The sequence below is a fragment of the Suncus etruscus genome, chromosome 17 (assembly GCF_024139225.1).
Source record: "Suncus etruscus isolate mSunEtr1 chromosome 17, mSunEtr1.pri.cur, whole genome shotgun sequence".
Lineage (NCBI taxonomy): Eukaryota > Metazoa > Chordata > Mammalia > Eulipotyphla > Soricidae > Suncus > Suncus etruscus.
The window spans coordinates 73,425,687-73,448,489 of record NC_064864.1 but is presented as its reverse complement, the minus strand read 5'-3'; positions in this window follow the sequence as shown (position 1 = coordinate 73,448,489).

The following is a 22,803-nucleotide window of genomic DNA, read 5'->3' as shown; positions in this document are numbered from 1 at the left end:
CTATTACTTCTGCTCTGAGACAGCCCAGCTCCTCTGGTTATTCCGTCGGTCTGAGCATGAGGAAGCCACAGAGCCGCCGGGACTGATGGGGGACTCGGGTGCTAAAGTAACCCCTCTGTCTTTTATTCAAGGTATCGGAGTTCTGTCCCCCAAGTCAGTCCTGCCATGATTGGATTGGACCTCCAGACAAGTATTCAAACCTTCGACCCATTCACTTCTACGTCCCTGAAAACGAGTCACCTCTGGAACGAAAGCTAAGAAGGTTGAGACAGGAAACTCAAGACTGGAACCAGCAGTTTTGGACAAACCAGAATAGGGCTTTCCAGAAGGTGCGTGGGTTCCGTGGAGCTGTGTGTAATGGGCCTGGGTCACGGGGGGTGAGGGGGTCACATCTCTGGCATTTACTTTGTTTTTGTTTTCCTGCTGTTCTCTCTCTCTCTCTTTTTTTTTCCCTTCTTTTATTGAAATCCTAGTGGTCCTGATATTCTTTTCCAGTTTTGGGTTGTTTTTTTGGGGGGAGAGGGTTTTGGGCCACACTCTGTAGCACTCACAGGTTACTCCTGGCTCTATGCTCAGGAATTGAACCTGGGTTCACCCCAGGTCACTTGAATGCAAGGCAAACACCCTACTACTGTGCTGTCACTCCGGCCCCATGTTCTTTTCCAGTTTGTTTTGTCTTTTGACCATGCCTGCTGTCCTTAGGGACACTCCTGGCATTGCTCTGGGGTGGGGAGACCCTATGGGATGCCAGGGATAGAATCCGGGTCAGCTGCATGCAGTCTAGGTGTGGCCCCAAAACAAATACAAACAAAAACAGTGATTGTTGTCAGATTCTGGAAGCTGGGAGAGAAGGGCCAGAGAGGAGAGAAGAGGAATAGAAGACTGATTGCTCTACACGTGTGTGTTTCTGTTTCTGAGCGATGTTTCTCTTTTCTTCCTGAGAGTGCAGAGGGGTTTTTGGGGGGAGGGGAATTGGGCCACACCTGGTGGTGCTCAGGGTTGACTCCTGGCTCTGTGTTCAGAGCCGGTCAGGGGACCATATGGGGCACCAGGTTCGCCCCATCCTCACCCCACCACAGTTGGCTGCCTGTAAGACAAGCACCTTATCCCACTGTCCTCTCTCCCTGGCCCTGTGGGAGCTCCCATATCTGCAGACTTCATTGAAGTCCTATGGAGGGTCCTTGCACCCTCTGGGGCTCAGAAGCCAGCAGGCCCCCAAGTAAGTTCAGCAGACGCCCTGGATAGTGGGGGGTTTTTGAGCGATTCTTGAGGCTCACACTGTCTGTCTTTCAGGAAAAGGAAGAATTTATCCGCTCAAGACTCAAGGCGAAAGGGCTGGCCATGGGTGCTGAGTCAGGTCAGTGCCTTCGTTAGGGGCTAGGGTGGCCCCAGCATCTCCCATTTGGTATCCTGCTGGTGTTGGGTCTCACCTACTCCGATGTCTCTGTATTGTGGTCCTTGGTGCTCTGCCCTCTTTCAGGAACGGGCTGGTCCATGGAACTCAACACCCCACAGTCAGCAAGCCTGGCCACATCCCGCGAAGCTTTGCTTTCCTTCCTCTGAAGTCTTTGGGTTTGGGTTTGGGACCACGTCCAGCAGTGCTCAGCCCTGACTCCTGGCTCTGTGCTCAGGGATTAATCCTCACAGGGCTCGAGGGATCAAATGGGATGCTTGGGATGGAGCCCACATGAGCCACATGCAAGGCCAGCACCTCACACAGCACCCTGCCCACTGTGCTATGTCTCTGGCACCTTCCCCTTTAGTCTTTTTTGTTTGTTTTTGGGCCACTCCAGGAGTGTTCAGCAATCGCTCTTGGCAGGCTCAAGGGGTTGAACCCTGGTTAGCCTCATACAAGGCAAATGCCCTCCTCACTGTCCTGTCATCCCCTGCTCTCTAAGGACTGGACCATTTCTCTTAAGTCTTGTCATGTGGGTCTCACATGTTCAGGTGACAGAGTTTCACTGAGTGCAGAGGAAATGGCTGATTTCTACAAGGCATTTCTGAGCAGGAACTTCGAGAAGCACGTGCTCTATAACAGGTAAGGGCCCTGTTTCTGCATTCTGGATGTCAGTGCTAGGCAGGGCTGGTCATCACCCCAACTTAACATCACGTACACTCATACAGGTTAGCATCATACAGTTAGAGCTGTTGGGAACTTGGTTTGTAATTTTCAGGGCTGGTTCACCCCTGGTGCTCAGGGTTACTCTTGGCCCCATGCTCAGGGGTAGCTCCCATCAGTGCTCAGAAGCGGCCCCTTGCTGGTTTCTACTCAGCCTCCCACATGCTGAAGCCTCTGCCTGGCCAGTCAAGCTGGTTTTTGTTTTTGTTTTGGCTTTTGGTTTTTGTTTTTTGGGCCACACCTGGCAGTGCTCAGGGGTTACTCCTGGCTGTCTGCTCAGAAATAGCTCCTGGCAGGCACGGGGGACCATATGGGACACCGGGATTCGAACCAATCACCTTTGGTCCTGGATCGGCTGTTTGCAAGGCAAACACCGCTGTGCTATCTCTTCGGGCCCCACCAGTCAAGCTGTTTCTGTGCCTATTTTCTGTGTCCTGCAGTTTTTTCCAGTGCTTGAGGTTTATTTCTGACTGTGTCCAGCAGTGTGTGGATGCACGAGGAGCACCTCACCCACACTCACATGGGCCCTGGTGTCTGCTGAGGCCAGGGGCAGCCATGCAGGTGTGGCTGGGTTGTCAACCATCGGACCGCCAATCTGGGCCCCACCCAGCCACAGTGAGACACGAGGGGCCATAGCAACCAGCACAGAGGGCCAGGGAACACATCCATCTGCAGCTCTGCAGACCACCCCCGAATTTACCCATACCCCAACACCAAGAGGAAGGAATGGGAGGCTTCCCTCTGCCCCCTTCTCCCCCCACACCCTGGGCCCTGTGGAATCCCTCAGGCTCTTGCCCCAACTGTGGCCTTGGTGCCACCTGTGTGAGGACCCTCTGTTGAACCACAAATCTACTTGAGCTTAGAGCCTCAGGCCAAGCTGGGAGCAGGAGCTGTCCTGTGAGGGCCCCCCTTGCTGCACTCCAGAAACCTGAATCTGGACATGGGTGCTGGAAGGGGAGGTTGACACTGTCTCTTCTTCTCTGGTACAGAGACTGGTACAGGCGCAACCTGACCATCACCTTCCTAATGGCCCGAGTAGCCCTGCAGCAGGCATGGCTCTGGCTTCTGGGACCTCTCAGGACCCGCTCCTAGGAAGGAGCCTCGGTCAGGAGCAGCACCTCTGACATGTGGACATGAGTCAGATTCTCAGGGACGAGGCCACACCTTCCCTACGAACCCCTGGGGACACTCTGGGCCCATTCCATGCAACTCCATGCAGATGTCTCGAGTGCCAGGGCACTGGGCAGACCTGTGGGGCATGCATGGACCCCACAGGAAAAAATGAGGGAGATGGAGCGATGGCACAGTGGGGAGGGTGTTTGCCTTGTATACGCTTACCTGGGTTCCATCCCCAGCATCCCATATGGTCTCCTAAGCACATCAGGAGTGATTTCTGAGTGCAGAGCCAGGAGTAACCCCTGAGTGCTGCCAGGTATGGCCCCAAAATGAAACAGAATAAAAAAAAAAGTGAGTGAAGCAGCAGCTTGTTGAGTTCCAGTGGGTTCACACCCAGTCTGGCTGGGACACCATTGAGTACAGGTTGAATAAAAACAAAAGACTAAGTTTGTGTACAAGTGTGTTTTTGCTCTCCATTTATTTGGGGGGTCCATCTGGGCCCCTCCCAAAAGGATTGAGGGACCAGCCACTGCCAAGGATTATGAAACAGGTTGGCTCAGAGCAGGTGCCTTCACTTTGTCCCGTCCAATTCTTTCTCTTCATTCATCTGGATTTGGGCCACCTCAGCTGTACTCAGACACCATCCCTGGGCTGTAATGGGGTCCTGAGCTCACCGTGGTGGTGCTGGGACACACCCAGGGATGCAGTGCAGCCACATGCCAGGCAGACCCATCACTTGTCAACTCTTCAGCTCTAATCTCAGAAACCTGCTAGAGAGTGAAGCAATACTAAGTCCTGTCTCCATCCCCTGGTGCAGCTGGGCCCAGCGTGGGGTGCCCAGGTGTGTACTGGTGAGGCCAGAACTAGAGGACACAGCTGCTCTGTGGTGCTGAGGCGATTAGCCTCCAGCAGTGGTCAGTCTGTGAGCGCTTCTGGCCAGTGCTGTGGCCACTGTTAGAGTGGAATGATGCCCGGGAGACTCATGGAGGACAACTGAGGGTTGTCCAGGAGTGACAGGGTATTGGGGGGAACCCCCACCCCAAAAGCCGAAGACTTCCCAGTTTCTCTTCCCTACCCCTACCGTTGTCCATCCCTCTGCTCTTCCTCCCAGTGTCTGGCTGCCTTCTGGGCCCCTGCCCTGCCCTGTGTTGCCCTGTCTTGTGTTAGCCTCTCCCAGCTCAGGCCACAGCAGGAGCTGGACCAGGAGCTCCAGGGAAGATGGGCTGTAGTGTTAAATAATTAACGATGGTTGCTGGATAGAGAAGGATGGATGGAGGGATTTTTCTCTGCCATCCCAGGCCACGTGGCTTCGCAATCCCCATTCAGCTGGCGGGTCCCAGGTTTAGGTGAACGGCAGAATCAGACTCATCCAGAGACAGGCATCAGGAAATATCAACTTTATTCATGCCCTATCCACCACATGTGTGGCCTATATCATAACCTTTTAAGCATTCAGCCATTCTCAGCTAGCCCCGCATCTTAACTCCTTTCAGTCATCTTCCCTTTGACCTCCATGCTGGCAAAAGCCCAAAAGAGCCCTAATTCCCTGGGTCAAAGGCCTAATATAACCTTCCAAGACCATTGCCCGGAATGGGAGGGGTCTTGCAGGTAAGGTTACACGTAATATCTGGTTCCCAAGACCCCTCCCAGAAATGGGCGGGTCTCAGGTAGCTACACCTAAATCCAGGGTGGAGTTACATCTCCCCCTTCTCTGAAATATAGAAGAAGCTTTTGTAATTCTGACTCCGCCTGTAGCCAAAGGCGGTTAATATTTCCATAGCAACAACGTAATAAAGTGAAAATTAACATACCAGCCCTTTTCAAAAACAACATTTCTGCAAAATATACTATACACCTGTAACTTAAAATTTTCTTTATGCATTTTTACGAAGCACTATTCCGGAACTTTCATGTTCCTATACTTTTAAACTATATTGGGGGAACTTTCTGTTCCTATTAACCTTCCCTACACACAAGTACTACAGCATAAGTGCATAACATACATTTTAAAAACAAGCTAAGTACATTAAAATACACACAGTAATACATTTTGCAATTGAAAATATTAACTATGGAAAACAAAACACATTTAAATTATAAAGAAAATGACTTAATCAAGACAAAGATGCAGGCGGTTAGAAATCATATCTTTAAATGGGCTAAACTGTTATTACTTCTATATATATTTTTTTTACACTACTACCTAATTTTTTCCCATTACCAACACCAATTGTGAAATTCCTTCACCTAAAACCAAATGTCCAGATGATTAATTTGTCCCACGCTGTTCTCACCATGTGGTTTACTTCCATAGTCCCAGGCCCCGCAGACGGTTTGCGGTTTGCTCTCGCTGCTGTTGACCATGTGGTCCCAGGTCCCGAAGCCGATCCGCTGGTGCTGTTTCACCTTTCTGATTTGGAGGGCGGATCCCAGGCTTGCTGCTTTGGGCCGGATTAGGCACTTTTCGCTGCTTTTCTGCCACAGGGTTGGAGTTCTTGGCTGATTACAACTGCCTTTTTTCCCCTCTGGGCGGCACTTTGCAAGCAGGTTCCAGCTTTTTTGCAGGGGGCTTTTGGATGTTCAGAGTTCTAAAAGTCCAGTCTGAAATTTTCAAAGTCGAAATCCAAATTCAAGCCGAAGGTTGTTGTCAGAAAATCAGTCCACTTTCAATACAGTCTTTTTTCTCCTCCCTTTCCAATCTTTGAGGAGGCTGAGGTTTTAGGAAAAAGGATTTTCGGCAACAAAGTTTCAGTCCTGAATCTTGGATGGGAGTGATACAAGTTTTCAACTCCCCTGTTTTACTGATATTTTTGCCCCTAGAAGGGGTCCCGGCCATCTTTGAACTTGGCTTCACGTGGCCAAACACTTTGGGCTGACTCCATCTGAAAAGAGCCAAAATCAAACAGAAGAGCAGAAATCTCACCATATTCGCTGTTTTCTTGGGTCCAGGATTCAAATCACAGTTCCAGCGCCAGTTGTTGAATTAAATAATTAACGATTGTTCATCTTGGACGCTGTAGATTTTTTTCTACTCTGGAGCTTGTAGTTGATTACATCTTTTTTCTGGTTTTGAACACCCTGTGTTAGGTTAAAAATTTTTTTCTATACTTTTTCCGCTGATGCGCTTATGCAAACAGCCACTCTTTTACCATTGCTTAGTTATATTTACAAAAAAAAAGGGGGGGGGGGAATTGTAGTATATGAAGAAGTTTCCATAAGATTATTCTTGGAATTGTTGTATATAAAAGTATTTCCGGGCCCGGAGAGATAGCACAGCGGTGTTTGCCTTACAAGCAGCCAATCCAGGACCAAGGGTGGTTGGTTTGAATCCCGGTGTCCCATAGGGTCCCCCGTGCCTGCCAGGAGCTATTTCTGAGCAGACAGCCAGGAGTAACCCCTGAGCAACGCCGGGTGTGGCCCAAAAACTAAAAAAAAAAAAAAAAAAAAAAAGTATTTCCTTAGGATTGTTCTGTGGCTATTGCCCCACCTAGACCTTCCAGGTGGGGGCGCTGTGGAGTTGGCAATAAATAGCTTGATGGAGAGGGGAGAGGGGCCTTTTGCAAAAGCTGCAGGCTGCAAGAGGATTCTCTCGCTTTCTTTGCCCAATCTTTTACACCCTATCCGTCTTGTCTGTGTGGATTATTATTTGCTGCGGATAAATATTACCAAGGTCTCCCCCCGAAAGGGGACAAGGGGATGGGAAGTAATTTCTCATTCTGGGGACTGTTCTTGGATTCACAAATACCCAACAAAGGATTTAACAGCACAGATAATTTACAATGGGCCACCCCCAAGCCTGCCATAGTCCAGGGGATCCCCTGCAGAAAGGCCGGGCCTGGGCTCCAGCAGCTCAACCCACCTGCGGTCTGGGGTGCTGGACAGCTCCACAGCTACTGTCAGCAGCACCTTCCTGGGGGCCTGACCTGAGAGTGGGGAGCAGTGGGGGGCCCTTGACAGAAGCTGCCCCACCCGCCCTCGCTCCCCTCCCCCTGCATCTGCCTGGGGCCTCAGTGACCCAGCTCCCTAACTCTGCTCTCCTCTCCCCTCTCTTGCCCTCTTCTGTCTCTCCTCTCACTCTCCACTGTCTTCTCTCTCTCTTCTCTCTCTCTGTCTCTGTATCCCCCCCTTCTCTGGTCTGTTTCCCACTGCAGCATCCTTCGAGCTCATGGACTTGCTGGCAGACACCCATGTCCTTCTGCCTGCCCTGGTCCTTCCCACCCCCACGCTGTTGCTTCTTTTGGGGTCCTGAGTTACTTGTTCAGTCAGTGTCTGCTGTGTGGGTGGATGGGAGGCCCGAGGCCAGCCTTACCAGGTAAATGCCTGCTGCCCAGTGCCCACCGGAGCTCAATCCCTGTGCGCACTGCCCGCTCAGCAAAGCCTTCCAAGCCTTCCTTCCCCGATGCTGCCAGAAAGGAATCAATCCACCTTCTGAAACCACTTTAGAGGCGCCTGGGCGCCTGCAGCATTGATTTGCTTGGTTGTTTGCTTCACTTTGTCAGAGACGGACCATCCGTGGAAAAGTACAGAAAGGGCAGTTGGAGGGGAAGGGAGGGGGACACAGGGCAGCAAGACCGTGCCTGGGCTCTGTGTGTATCTCAGGCTTCTCCGCCTCCTCTTCCCTCCCCCACTCCTGCACCCCTCCCCAAAGTCAGACCCCAGGGCCAGAAAGAGAGTTGAGGGCTCTGGGGTTCACCTTTGCAACGCAGCCGACCCAGATATGATCTGACAGCACAATGTCCAGAGCACCAGTAGGGTCACTCCTGAGCACAGCCCGTGAGAACTGCCCCCCCCCCCCCCGGCTCAGTGCTGGCACCGAGGCCCGGAGAGTCATTCCTGTAGCAGGAATGCCTGGAAGGCAGCTGGGTCAGCGCCAGGGGCAGCCGAGTTCAGTGCATTGTCCTAGGGACTCCATCCTTTGAAGCTGCCCGCCTTTGTCAACAGCTCGGGGCTGCCTTCTGCCCTCCCCCGGACTGTCTGGCCTGGGCAGCGACTTCGTGGCAGAGCTGTGTGTGCCAGGCCAGAGTGCCCGCTGCCGGGGTGGGCCTGCGCCGCCAGCCCCGAGACCCTGCACTCCAGCTCCTGGGCTTCCACCATCCACATACCCCGCCCACACCTGGACCCGTTTGCTTTGGTTCTCAGCTCCGATTGGCCTGGAGCATAAGCGCTGTCCCATCCATTGGGGCGTGGCTGGGCGAGCCTGTGGTCCAAGGCCAAGGGCCTAGGGTAAGGTGGGCAGCGGCAGGACCCAACTGTGCAGACGCTGGCTGCACCCCCCCCCCCCAGCCAGACCACTGCCGGTCCCTGGCTGCGGCCTGGCAGAGAGGTGTCCCTGGGACACGCTGCCTGCCACTCTAAGACCTGTGGCTGGTACTTCTGGTTGGAATGGATGCTCCAACTCCAGTGCTCGCCTGAGAGCAGTCAGAGTCATCTGGGCTCTGTCTCTGTTCTGGGGTTGTGGTGAGGAGGGGACAAAGGGCAGAATGTGGGAATACAGGGCTGTGACCCTGGGGGCAGATGTACAGTAACGTTCCCCCAGGAAAGACAAGTTACCTGGGTCTGCTCAGCATCAGCTGGATCACCACACCCAGTCATGCCACAGCACAACAGAGGAGTGAGCTGTGCCCACCCAGTCGGCCAGCCAGGATCAACTTCTGTCCGTTCTCCTTATACGTTAGGGACCAAGGACATTTCCCCCAGTGGATGACCAGGACATAGCAAAAAGATAGCCAGGGAGGAGTGAGACGCCAGGGAGAAGATAAACATAAACGCTGGGACTTAGGAATGTTTTGGGAGCAACACAGGGGGCAGAAAAGTGACCTGTAATGTTCCTTAACCAGAGGTCTCTGGGAGGGAGGAGGGATGGCCCAAAATCAAGACTGAGATTAACCACTGATCAAGAGGAAGCAATGCCCCTTCTTGTGCCGTCCTTCCCCATCTCTGGAGCAGTGTCTCCAAAGCTGTTGCCTCAAGGAGAAGTCTTGGGGGGCCGAAGAGCAATAGCACAGCAGATAGAGTGCTTGCCTTGCATGCAGCTGACCCAGCTGACCCCCAGCATCTCATATGGTCTCCGGAGCCTGCCAGGAATGATTACTGAGTGCAAAGCTGGGAGTAGCCCAGCGATGGCTGGGTGTGGCTGAAAAACAAACAAGCCAAAAAGGAAAATCCCGGGAACAATTGCTCTATAGGGTTCCATCTGCCAGGCATCCCAGAGGGATCCAAGAGGAGGGAGCGTGTTGTTCTACCAAACACTTGTTCTCTCCCCTGCAGCCCAGGGCATTGAGCTCAGGTCTCCCCTGATCTACTGCTGAGTCAACCTCAGTCCCCAACTTCCTTTGACCTGTTTATGGGTGGGGGGCTGGGGCCGACACCAGCTCCAACACAGGGGCCCACCACATACTTTGGGCTCTGAGCTCTGAGCCACTCTTGGTGTGTAAGATGGCACCAACTATTAACCCAAAACAAAGGCAGTCCTCCATCTTCCTCTTTCCCATAAACCTCTTCCATTGATATGTAAAAGCCCACTTAGATCTTACTCCACGCTTGCCCCCCACCCTTGAATGGGTATTGGTTTAATAAAGAAAGAGGCAGTTCTGGCTTTTGGCTTAGGCAGAGACCATGAGGGGAAAAGCCACTGACTCTATGATACTTTCTTCTTTTTTTTTTTCGGGCCACACCCGTTTGATGCTCAGGGGTTACTCCTGGCTAAGCACTCAGAAATTGCCCCTGGCTTGGGGGGACCATATGGGACGCTGGGGGATTGAACCACGGTCCTACCTAGGCTAGCGCTGGCAAGGCAGACACCTTACCTCTAGTGCCACCTGCTCCTTCATGATTCTTTTTTTTTTTTTTTTTTTTTGGTTTTTGGGTCACACCCAGCATTGCTCAGGGGTTACTCCTGGCTCTATGCTCAGAAATCGCTCCTAGTAGGCTCAGGGGACCATATGGGACGCCAGGATTTGAACCGATGACCTTCTGCATGAAAGGCAAATGCCTTACCTCCATGCTATCTCTCCAGCCCCTCCATGATTCTTTCTTGACTTCCTTTGCCGCTACCCTGCTGCTTTTGACCTATCTGCTGGGGTTGGAGATAAGGTGTGTGGGGTGATCTTATAATACGTTGGGATTTATTTTACAACTTCTCACAAGTCGTGGATTTTATTTTACACACCTGGTGGTGCTCACCATCATCATCCTATACAATGCTGGAGTTTTGCACCACGAAGGGAGGGCAGCATGCATGGGGACCTCTCTGACCCGTTGATGTTTGCTTGTGAGAGCTCCATGCCCATTTACCTTCTTGCCTGATGGAGTCAGGTCAAACGCAAGGGCCAGTCTAGAGGGATCACCGGAAGGAGAGGCAGTCCAGTGGGTCTAGCATGGCCCCATCTTCAGGGTGCAGGGGCAGAGACAGAGACAGGCCAATGCTACAACATGCAGCAGCTGTGAAGGCAGTGCTCAAGGCTTTGTGCTCAGGAATCACTTGTGGCAGACCCAGAGCAGATCCCGATTTGATCCCTGGCATCCCATATGGTCCTCCAGCCTGCCAGGAGCAATTTCTTTTTTTTTTTGGGCCACACCCGGCGTTGCTCAGGGGTTACTCCTGGCTGTCTGCTCAGAAATAGCTCCTGGCAGCACGGGGGACCATATGGGACACCGGGATTCGAACCAACCACCTTTGGTCCTGGATCGGCTGCTTGCAAGGCAAACACCGCTGTGCTATCTCTCCGGGCCCTTTTTTTTTTTTTTTTTTTTTTTTTTGGTTTTTGGGCCACACCCGTTTGATGCTCAGGGGTTACTCCTGGCTATGTGCTCAGAAATCGCCCCTGGCTTGGGGGGACCATATGGGACGCCGGGGGATCGAACCGAGGTCCTTCCTTGGCTAGCGCTTGCAAGGCAGACACCTTACCTCCAGCGCCACCTACCCGGCCCCTCCAGGAGCAATTTCTGAGTGCAAAGCCAGAAGTAACCCCTGAGTGCCGCAGGATATGGCCCCAAAACAAAACAAACCAAAACGTAATCACCCCTGGCAGGCATAGGGGACCCTATTGGAAGCCAGGGATTGAACCTGAGTCAGCTGCATGCAAGGAAAACACCCTCTGTAATGTGCTATCTCTCTGTTCCTGGTGTGAAGGCACAGACAGGTGGGCGCTGGGTTCATGGCACTGGTGGAACAGGAGGAGCTGCCTTCAGATGCCTAGGAAGGGACATGGGCAATGGGAGGACAGGGCAATGCCCCTGGTACCACCTGTTTGTTGAGGATGGAAGAAAACTCTAGACTAGCTGCACCCTGTGTGACACTGCAGTCTTGTGTTTTTGTTGTTGTTGTTGTTTGTTTGTTTGTTTGTTTTAGGGCCACACCCTGTGGCGCTCAGGGGTTACTCCTGGCTCTCTGCTCAAAAATTGCTCCTGGCAGGCACAGGAGACCATATGAGATGCTGGAACTTGAACCATCTATAGTCCTGGGTCGGCCACTTGTAAGGCAAACATCCTACTGCTGTGCTATTTCTCCAGCCCTGCAGCCTTGTTCATTCAAACAGCTCACCACGGTAAATCGGTAAATCTTATTTCTGGTTTATTTACCACAATGCAAAAAAGAAAACAGTGGGCGCCAGAGAGACAGCATGGAGGTAGGGCCTTTGTCTTGCATGCAGAAGGACGGTGGTTTGAATCCCGGCATCCCATATGGCCCTTCAAGCCTGCCAGGAGCGATTTCTGAGTGTAGAGCCAGTAGTAACCCCTGAGCACTGGCGGGTGTGACCCAAAAACCAAAAAGAAAACAGTTTGGCACTAGCCCAAGTAGACAAAGACCCACTGCTAACACGCTTCTTTCTGAGGAGCTGGTATCTTCTCATTTCACTTTACCTTTTATTTTTGTTTTTGGGTCACACCCGCCAGTGCTCAGGACTTATTTCAGGTTCTGGGTTCGGGAATCACTGCTGATGGTGCTTGAGGAACTTATGGGGTGTTGGGAATTGAAATCAGGGCAGCTGCGTGCAGGGCAGACACCCTACTCATTGTGATATTGCTCCAGTTCCATTTGTGTGAGAGTGTATGTGCAGAAATATTTGTATAATAGATGTGTACAACACGCCTATGGGGAACAATCAGCAGTGTTTAGGGATTATTCCTTGCTCTGTGCTCAGCGATCACTCTAGGCAGGTTTAGACCGTATGGGATGCTGGGTATAGAACTCGAATTGGCAATGTGCAATGCAAATGCCCTACATGCTGTGCTATTTTAACCCCAGAAAATACATCTTGGAGTGGAGAATAAACTCAGTGGGCTAAGCTTTGTATGAAGGAGGCCTGGGCTCACTCCTTGCATCTCACGGGATTCCAAGCATGTGGGGAGAGATCCCTGAACATCTCCAATGTGGCCTACCCCCCAGAGATGATAGGGATGAAGCACTTATATGTGGCGACACCTAAATTAGATCCCAGCACTGCTTACACTCACTCATTCATTCGCTCCTTCACGTATTCAGTCACTTACTCCTTCACTCATTTATTCTTTTTTGTTTGTTTGTTTTTTAGGTCACACATGGCAGCATTCAGGGGTTATTTACTCCTGGCTCTATGCTCAAAAATTGCTCCTGGCAGGCCCGGGGGACCATATGGGATGCCGGGATTCAAACCACCATCCTTCTGTATGCAAGGCAAGCCCTGCCCTGCACTGCAGGGCACCCTGGCTGTGGCCAGGCTGCAGAGTTAGGCCCTGCAGAACCAGCTGCAGGAGGTGGAAGGTCCAGGCACCCCCCCCCTTTTTTTTCTTCAAAGTATTGCTTTTTTGTTTGTTTTTTGTTTTTGTTTTTGGGCCACACCCGGCGGTGCTCAGGGGTTACTCCTGGCTGTCTGCTCAGAAATAGCTCCTGGCAGGCACGGGGGACCATATGGGACACCGGGATTCGAACCAAACACCTTTGGTCCTGGATCGGCTGCTTGCAAGGCAAACGCCACTGTGCTATCTCTCCAGGCCCATATTGCTTTTTTGTTTTTGTTTTTGGGTCATGCCCTACCTCCATGCTATTTCTCTGGCCTCCATTCTTTCACTCTTACTCATTCTCATTCCATCACTCATTCACTCATTTAACTTATTCATTAATTCACTCACCATTATTTACTTAATCATTCAATTTGCTCACCCACTCATGAATTGTCACTTAGTCACTAATTCACAAATCAACTCACTCAATTCACACATTCGTTCATTTACTTGCTCCTTCATTTACTCATTAATTCAGCATTTTACTCAGTAACCATTAATTCACTAATAATCCACTTATTCATTCACTCATTCATACATTATAGTCTCTCCCATTGATAATCTGAGCATAATCTGAGAGTATGTGGCAAAGGGAAGAGGGGCACCTTCACCCAGCCTCCCTCCACACTGCTTACCTCTTCTGCACAGCCCAGTGTTCTCAACTGCTTCTTAAAATTATTATTATTGGGCCATACCTGGTGGTTCTCTGGACTGACTCCAGGAATTATTCCTGATGGTACTTGGGTGCCTATGGGATGCCGGGAATCAAACCCTGGTCAATCACGTGCAAGGTAAGCACCATCCCCACTGTATCATCACTCTGGCCCAGCTTTTTAAATTGTTAATATTATTTGTGTTTAGGGGTACATCTGATGGTGCTTCGGGGCTGCTCCCAACTCTGGGTTCAGGGACACTCATGGCAGTGTTTTGGGAACCATCTAGAACTAGCGATCAAACCTCTGCACTGAGCCCTGAGCTCACTCACCAGCTCCTGAGCCACGTTCACAGAAAAACCAAACCTCTGGTTCCCAGGATGCCTGTGATCACACCTTGCACCTGGGGCCTGATGTCTGTCAGCAGAGTGTCCCTTCCTGTGGTGCTCCAGAAATCTAGAATCTCTCTCTGTCTCTCTCTCTCTCTTATTTTTCCTTTTAGACTCTGTAGTCTGAAATATTGTTACTAAAGGGGTATCATATCATGCCTATCCCTTTCCCTCCTTTCAGCCATCAGTTCTTGTCCAGAATGATCGTTACCAACTGTCAATGTCTTAATGGTTCCTTTCTGCCCTAATGCTCACCAAATATTCGTGGAGAATAAAAGGAGAACCAGGCAGGGAACTTGGTGGTGGTGGTGGGTGCCTATTGAACAGGGGAGTCTGTTGGGTTTGGACACTTAAGGCATCAGGTTTCCTCCTGGGGGTCATTACCAAGACCAGAGACTCCAGCAGGCATGGGCCAAGCTGCAGCAGCTGCTGAGCCAGTGACATATAAGCTGTGGGGTGGAGCAGGGGCTGTGGGCTTAGGGCCTGTTCAGTGTCACCACCTCTGTGTACTGAGGGCCTGGGCCCTGCGAGCAACCTCGGTGCCAAGTGATGTGCTTCCACTGCCCGATTCTGCAGGTGCGGGGTGGGTGCCACATCCCCAGGTCAAGGCTGCTCTGCCCCACACAGCCCTGCCCTGCACTGCAGGGCACCCTGGCTGTGGCCAGGCCGCAGAGTCAGGTCCTGCAGAACCAGCTGCAGGAGGTGGAAGGTCCAGGCACCCCCCCCTTTTTTTTCTTCAAAGTATTGCTTTTTTGTTTTTGGGTCACACCCGGCAGCGGTCAGAGATTGCTCCTAGCTTCATGCTCAGAAATCGCTCCTGGCAGGCACAGGGGACCATATGGGATGCTGTGATTTGAACCAATGACCTTCTGCATAAAAGGCCTTACCTCCATGCTATCTCTCTGGCCTCCAAAGTATTGCTTTTAATTAAAAAAAAAAAATAGAGAAACCAAACTAAACCAAACCAAACCCCTCCAACTCCTTTATTTTTGGTTGTTGTTGTTTTGTTTTGTTTTGTTTTGGATCACACCGGCAGTGCTCAGAGGTTGCTCCTGGTTCTATGCTCAGAAATCTCTCCTGGCAGGCTTGGGAGACCATATGGGAATATGGGATGCCGGGATTCGAACCACTGTCCTGCATGAAAGTCAAACAAATGCCTTACCTCCATACTATCTCTCCGGCTCCTATTTTCCTTTTAATTGACAACAGTTTTCCTATATTTTTCCTAGTGGAGTAAATGCAAAGAAATGAAAACCAAAGTCTACTCTGTTGCAAATATTGAAGATGGTGAGAGAAGAAATTGTAGCATAGAAAAACGGTCCAGCTCTTAAGGGGTGAGATGTTCAGCGCAGCCAGGAGGTCGTTTGCTTTTCATGAGGCTGACCCGGGTTTGGCATCCCAGAGCCAGAAGTAGTTCTGAGCACAGAGCCAGGAGTAAGCCCTGAGTGTTGCCGGGGGTGGCCCAAAAAACAACACCCCGCAGAAAAGAGTTCACAATTCTTTTTTTTTTTTTTTTTGGTTTTTGGGCCACACCCGGCGATGCTCAGGGGTTACTCCTGGCTGTCTGCTCAGAAACAGCTCCTGGCAGGCACGGGGGACCCTATGGGACACCGGGATCCGAACCAACCACCTTAGGTTCTGGATCGGGTGCTTGCAAGGCAAACGCCACTGTACTATCTCTCAGGCCCCGGAGTTCACAATTCTAATGGAGTGCTTGGCAAAGCAAAGCAAAGCAAAGCAAAGCAAAGCAAACAGACGTGTAAATGATGATGACAGGAGGGCATTTCTGCCTTGCACCTGGAAGAGCCAGGCTCCACGCCCGGCATCCTATCCACGGGGTCCGGAGCCAGCAGGAGCGACGCGAGCGCAGAGCCGGGCCGGCCAGAAACGCGGGGCGCGCGGCCAGCGGGGAGGCCCCGTCGGGGTGCGGGGGGCGATGACGCCACCGCGCGCCGTCACCGGGGCGGGCCCAGGCGCCATCTTCGCGAGGCGGGGGCGCGCGGGCGGCTGGGATGCTGCGGGGCGCGCCGGGCCCGTGACCCCGACCGGCCGACCCGGCCCGACCGACCCCCGAGCGCTCCCTCGGCCGTCCTCGTCCTGACAGCTGCACGGTGAGTGCGGGCGCGGCCGGGCTCCGGCCCGGGGCTGCTCCGGGCCTGTCATCGTCCCCTCCCTGTCTCGGGCTGCCCCCGTCGCCGCCCACTGCCCTCCGGGTCCCCCTGGACCTCCCCGCGGCTTGCCACTGTCCCCCGGGGTCCCCTCGGTGCCCCCGCGGCCTCTGACTGTCCTCCCGGGTCCTGGCGGGCTCCCGGGCCTCCCGCCGCGCACCCCGCATCCTCTTCGGCCCTCCGGGTCCTCGCGCTCCCCGTCCACGCATTGTCCACTCAGCTGTCCTCCGGCCGTGCGCCACGCGGGGCTCCCACCCATGCAGCCCACCCAGGCCCGAGTCCGCCTCCATCCCCCGCCGTCGTCCCCCCGACACCCCCGGGGCCGCCCCTGGGCCTGGCCCTGGCCCTCCTGCCCGGGAACAGCTGCGGCCGCGGGGTGCGGGATGCGGTGCGGATGCGGGTGCGGCGCCTGCTTTGTCCTGTCCTGTCCCGGCGCTTCCTTCCGCTCTGCCCGCGGCCGCCTGCGGCTGGACCGGCCTGGGTGGCCCGGCTCGGGCTGGGCCGCTCGGAGCTTAAAGCGCGAAGGGGCTGCGGGGCCTGGCCGGTGGGTCCCCCGCAGAGCCGCCCCTCGGCCCGGAATCAGACTGCGCTCCGCTCCTGCACATCGCGCCAAGGGAGGGCGCTGGGGAAAAGGCCTTTGTTCTGGGCTGCACCCGACCCCCGGGCACTGCGGGGTGGACGGCCGACTCCCCAGGACCTGTGAGTGTCCGGCTCGGGGCCACACCCTGCCTGCCGTGGGGTGCTGGCTGTAGACTGGGCCCCACCAGGCCTGGGGGCCCCACCCAGATGCACAGCTTTTCTGGGCGCAGCATGACTAAGCGGCTGCCGAGAGCTGCTGGTCAGGGAGGGGACCCAGGCCCTGTGGCAGAACAGGTGTGAGGCGCCAGTCATGTCCCCCTCAGATCCGCTGGAACTAGGGGTCCCCACAGGCGGGGCCCTGAGGTAGAGACTAGCGGCTGAGCTGAGCCCGACCTCAGCAGGACAGCAGCAGGCCTTTGAGAGAGGAGACCCAGGGCATCAGTGGGTGTGGGCCTGGGACACCAGGGCAGGAGATGTGGGAGGCTGGCAGGTGCTTCCAGGGGGGAGGTGGATGGGAAGGGGAACCACGGACAGCCGGCTGGACTGGAGTGGAACTGGGGGGCCGCAGGGAGGGAGGGACTAGCCCCGCCTCGCCCGCCCCACCCTTCTCTGCTGCCCTTCCCTTCTCCCCTCCCCATGCCCCGCCTATCTCCTCTGCCTTCTCTCCCCCTCCCTGCCTCTCCTCTCCCCACTCTCCCAGCAGGGCTGGCTGAGGCTAGCACTGGCCGCTGGCCGCCGCCGGAGCAGACTACTAGCTGGGTATGTCCATCGAGGCCTGTCCCTGCCTCCGGCCTAGCCCCGCACTCTTCCTGCCTCGGCATGCTTGCACGTGCCTGCACGGTGCCCAGTGCCCAGTGCCCAGGTGTGGCCGGCTGCATGTCAGGCTTGGTCCCAGCACCTGAGCAGTGTTTGGGAGGAACAGCCTCAGCTGAAGGGGGAGCTGGTGAGGGACCCCAGCAGGACAGAGGGCGGGAGGAGCTAGTGGGGGTGGGGGTTTGTTTCCTCTGTGGTGCTGTGTGTCAGTAGGTTTAGGACGCACTGGACAGGCTGGAGGCAGAAGGCCTGTACGGCCCTCAGAGAAGAGGCCTTGGCTCAGTGTGGGCTCCTAATGGGGAGGGTTGACCGAGCCCTCTGGGGATGCAGGACAGGCTGGTTGTCATTGGACTGGATTTTTTTCACCATGATTTTTATTATTTTATTACATTTATTTATTTAGGTTTTGAGGCCCTACCTGGCAGTGCTCAGCGCTGAGTCCTGGCTCTGTGCTCAGGAATCACTCCTGGAAGCCTTGGGGGACCCTATGTGATATCAGGATCAAACCCAAGCCAAGTGCCCTCCCCGCTGTGCTATTGCTCCAGCCCCATTTTATTATTATTTTGGTCATAATTTTATTGTTTCAACGGATTTTTGAGGAACTTGGAGGCTTGGTCTGTTTTTTGTTTGTTTTTGGACCACATCTGGTGACGCTCAGTAGCTACTCCTGGTTATACTCTCAGAAATCCCTCCTGGATTGGGGGACCATATTGGGACGCCAGGGGATCTAACCGAAGTCTGTCCTAGGTCAGCAGCATGCAAGGCAAACACCCTACCTCTGCGCCACCGTTCTGGCCCCGGGTCTGGTCTTGAGGCACATCTCATGTCATGTCTGTTATGGAGAAATGAGTCTGCTAGGAGACCTCCCAGCTCGCTGGCAGCTGAGCTGTCTTGGCTGTGGATGTCCAGGCTGACATTTGTTGTGGACTTTTTTTTTTTTTTTGTGGTTTTTGGGTCACTCCCGGCAGTGCTCAGGGGTTACTCCTGGCTCCATGCTCAGAAATTGCTCCTGGCAGGCACAGGGGACCATATGGGACACTGGGATTCGAACCGATGACCTCTTGCATGAAAGGCAAACGCTTTACCTCCATGCTATCTCTCCAGCCCCTGTTGTGGACTTTTTATCTCGTTTGGGCCACACCCACTTGATGCTCAGGGGTTACTCCTGGCTAAGCGCTCAGAAATTGACCCTGGCTTGGGGGACCATATGGGACGCTGGGGGATCGAACTGTGGTCCTTCCTTGGCTAGCGCTTGCAAGGCAGACACCTTACCTCTAGCGCCACCTTGTCGGCCCCTTGGCTAATTCTTGGCCCAGCATCTCCTAGTCCTGCTTCCAGTTTGCCTGCTCAGTCTGATCATGGTGTTCTGATCTTGTTTTGGGGGACCTTTTTTTTTTTTTTTTTTTTGGTTTTTGGGCCACACCCGACGGTGCTCAGGGGTTCCTCCTGGCTGTCTGCTCAGAAATAGCTCCTGGCAGGCACGGGGGACCATATGGGACATCGGGATTCAAACCAATGGTCCTGGATCTCTGTGCTATCCCTTCGGGCCCTTTGGGGGACCTTTTAAGCAGTTCTTTGGGGGCCTATGCACCATCCCCAGTGATTCTTGACTGACTAGCCCGATACTTTCATGCTTGGGACCCCCTTCAGCCCTCTGAGCCCAGAACCTTCCCCGCTGGAATCATGCCCTGCATTAGGTAGGAGTTTGTGCTTAAATATTCTCCCAATCTGTGGCTGACTGGATTTTCCAAAGTGCTTACTAAAGCAGTCAGCAGTTTCATGTTCTGGTGTCACCTGAATGTCCATTCCTTCTCTCTTTTTTTTTAAACCCTGAGGACCAGAGAGACAGCTTAATGGGCAGAGTTTTTGTTTGTTTGTTTTTCGGGCCAGACCCGTTTGATGCTCAGGGGTTACTCCTGGCTATTCGTTCAGAAATTGCCCCTGGCTTGGGGGGACCAAATGGGACGCCGGGGGATCAAACCGTGGTCCTTTCCTTGGTTAGTGCTTGCAAGGCAGACACCTTACCTCTAGTGCCACCTCACCGGCCCCAATGGGCAGAGTTTGAGGTGTGCCAACAGGGGACCAGGTTCCATCCCAGGCACCACATGGCCCCTGAGCCCTGATCAGTGACCCCAGAGCAGAGAGCTGGGAGTAGCCCAGGAACACTGCTGGGTATGGCCCCAAGACCCCAAAATTAAAAAGCAAGTAAAATTAAGAGAGACACTATAAAAAATTTAATTTTATAAATAAAATGGGCTGGAGAGGGTCAAGGCACTGGCCTTGCATTGTGGCCGACCCTGGTTTAAATCTCGGGCACCACATAGGATTCCCAGAACCTGTCATGACTTGGGTGCCCCTCTCCCTCAGCTGTAGATGAAGTAAAACAGAAGAGTCTGAAGACACGTGGCATGGTGTCCACCTCGGGTGCACGGGGCGGGGCTTCTGCATGTGCAGGGGAGCAGTCAGACACAGGTTTGCAGAGCCCCTGCCCCGACTTAGACAGGCTCCGGGCTGTTGCCCCCCTGATTGTGGCCCCGCCCGCCTGCACATCATGGCCCGCCCTTCCTGTCTGTAGACCCGCCTATCCATGTGGACAGTCTTGCCCCTTCTGCCCTCTGTGGCCCTACCAGCCCCACCTACTTCCTCTGTGGCCCCGCCCTTCCATGCTGTCCTGCCCCCCTCTTTCCTCTCTCTGTGGCCCCGCCACTGCCACTATCCCTGGGCCCCACCCTGCCTTCCCCCTCCTTTCTGGTGCATCCCACCCTCTCTTTGGAGGCATCCCCAGAAATGCAATATACTCTGCCAGACAATGGGACCCAAGATGGGCAGTACCAGCAGAGATAGCACAGTAGCCCCGCCTACTGCCCAGCCTTTCTTTTTGTGGGGGGAGGGTCCACACTCAGCGATACTCAGGGCTGGCTCCTGGCTCTGTGCTCAGGAATCCTTCCTGGTGGGGCTCATGGGACCATATGGGATGCCGGGAATTGAACCCAGAACTTGCGTTGGCTGCAAGGCTTCTCCCCTGTGCTATCACATTGGCCCAAGAACTAATTCTAAAGACTCTCTCACTCTCTTGCTCTCTTTTTTGGAGAGGCCACACCCAGCAGTGCTCAGGGGTTACTTCTGGCTCTGCACTCAGGAATCACTCCTCCAGGGCCCGGAGAGATAGCACAGCGGCGTTTGCCTTGCAAGCAGCCGATCCAGGACCAAATGTGGTTGGTTCGAGTCCTGGTGTCCCATATGGTCCCCCGAGCCTGCCAGGAGTATTTCTGAGCAGACAGCCAGGAGTAACCCCTGAGCACTGCCGGGTGTGGCCCAAAAACAAAAACAAACAAACAAAAAAAAAGAATCACTCCTGGTGGGCTTAGGCAGTGGTCGGCAACCTGCGGCTTCTGAGCCACACGCGGCTCTTTCTACTTTTAATTTGGCTCTTCTGTCTGCCAGGCGGCCGCTTCAGGAGTCAGGACTCTGCTCCTAGCCTCTGTCAGTGTGACTCTCAAAATAAATTTCAATCGTGGTTTTGGTGAGATTTGGCTCCGTTGAAAAAAAAGGTTGCCCACCACTGGCTTAGGGGACCTACCCTATAGGATTCCAGGAATCAAACCACATGCAAAGCAAAGCAAATGCCCTCCCCATTGTGCTATTACTCCAGACCCTCTCTCTTTTTTGGGGGTGGGGGGTCACACCAGTGGTCTCAGGATTCACTCCTGGCTCTTTGCTCATGGGTCACTCCTGATATGTGGTATCAGGGTTCGAACCTTGGTTGGCCACAACAAGGCAAACCCTCTCCTGGCTGTGTTATAATTTCTAGCCCAACACTTTTTATTTGTTTTCTGTTTTGGGACCACCTATTCAGAGGCGCTCAGAGGTTACTACTGGCTCTGCACTTAGGAGTCATTCCTGCTGGTGCTTGGGAAACCGTATGGGATGCCTCATTGAACCCTGGTCAGTTGTATGCAAAGCAAACACCTTCACCGCTGTGCTAGGGCACTGGTCCCAAGACTGTATTTGGAATCACTTTGTCCAGCTGGAAGGAGAATGACTCCCAGGCTAGGTGCCTTGGCACCCTGGAACCCCTGGGCGTAGGTGTCTCCAGCTTAGTGTGGTGGTCCCCAGGGACTATATCTAGGGCTGCCCTTATGCTGGGCTTGCCTTGAGCTGTGGCTGCTCTGCTGAGCGTTGGAATTGCACTGGAGGGACAATTCCTGGCCTGGTCCTAGGCACAGAGCTGGCCCCTCTGCCTCACCTGCCTTGTCCTCCTGCCTGCTTCCTCCTGTCCTGCCTGTCCTGCCCTTCCCTCACCCATTCTGCCTCGCCCTGACTCTGCCCTACCCAACCCACCCTTTCCTGTCACATCCCAGGAAGCTGCTTTGTGCTGGCTTGTCTGTGAGCCCAGGGCTGCATCATCCTGTTAGTAAAAAGTTCATAGAGCATCTACCTGAGGGTGTGCTGGGCCTCTGGGGAAGGGCCACTGGCCAGCTCAGGAGTTTCTCCAGGGACCTCCCCAACGTCCACACACAGGGCTGTGCCCCTGGTTCACGGCGGGTAGCTCCAGGCTCAGAATGAGCTCCTGTTAGGCCACCAGCCAGTTGGTCCCTAGCACCCCTATGGTCTTCCAGAACATTCCCCCAGGCGTGATCTCTGAGCACAGAGCTAGGAGCAAGACCTTAACACTGCCGGTTTTGGGCCGCAAAATAGAAAACCAAAACCAGGGTTGAGGTTTGTTTCTCTGGTCAGCATCATTCAGCCGAGAGGAATCGGGGACGGATTTCAACGAGCTATGATTCACGGATGAAAACACTCACAGTTACGTAATCTTCTAATTCCAGAACATTTCATCACCCCAAAGAAATCCTGTCCCTGTCGGCAGCCCAGTCCTGCTCCCCACAGTCCCTGACCCCCACAGTCCCTGGTCCCTTCTGCTCCTGGACCACTTCCTATAGGGGCATCACCGTTCACGAAGTTTTGAGCTGGTGACCCACAGACATGGCCATTGTCACACTAATCCCAGAATCCCTTATGAGTGTTTGTTCAGCACTTACTTTTGGGGGCTCATTTCTCTGTGGAAGTTGGGGCCACAGTAGCTAGTGGTATTCCTGAACTGCTCCCAGCTCTGCTAACTTGGTGATGGGTAGAGACTGTGCAGTTGGGCTCTGACCTACCACCTCTCTGGCCACTGTGTGGACCCTGCGGCCGAATCCAAA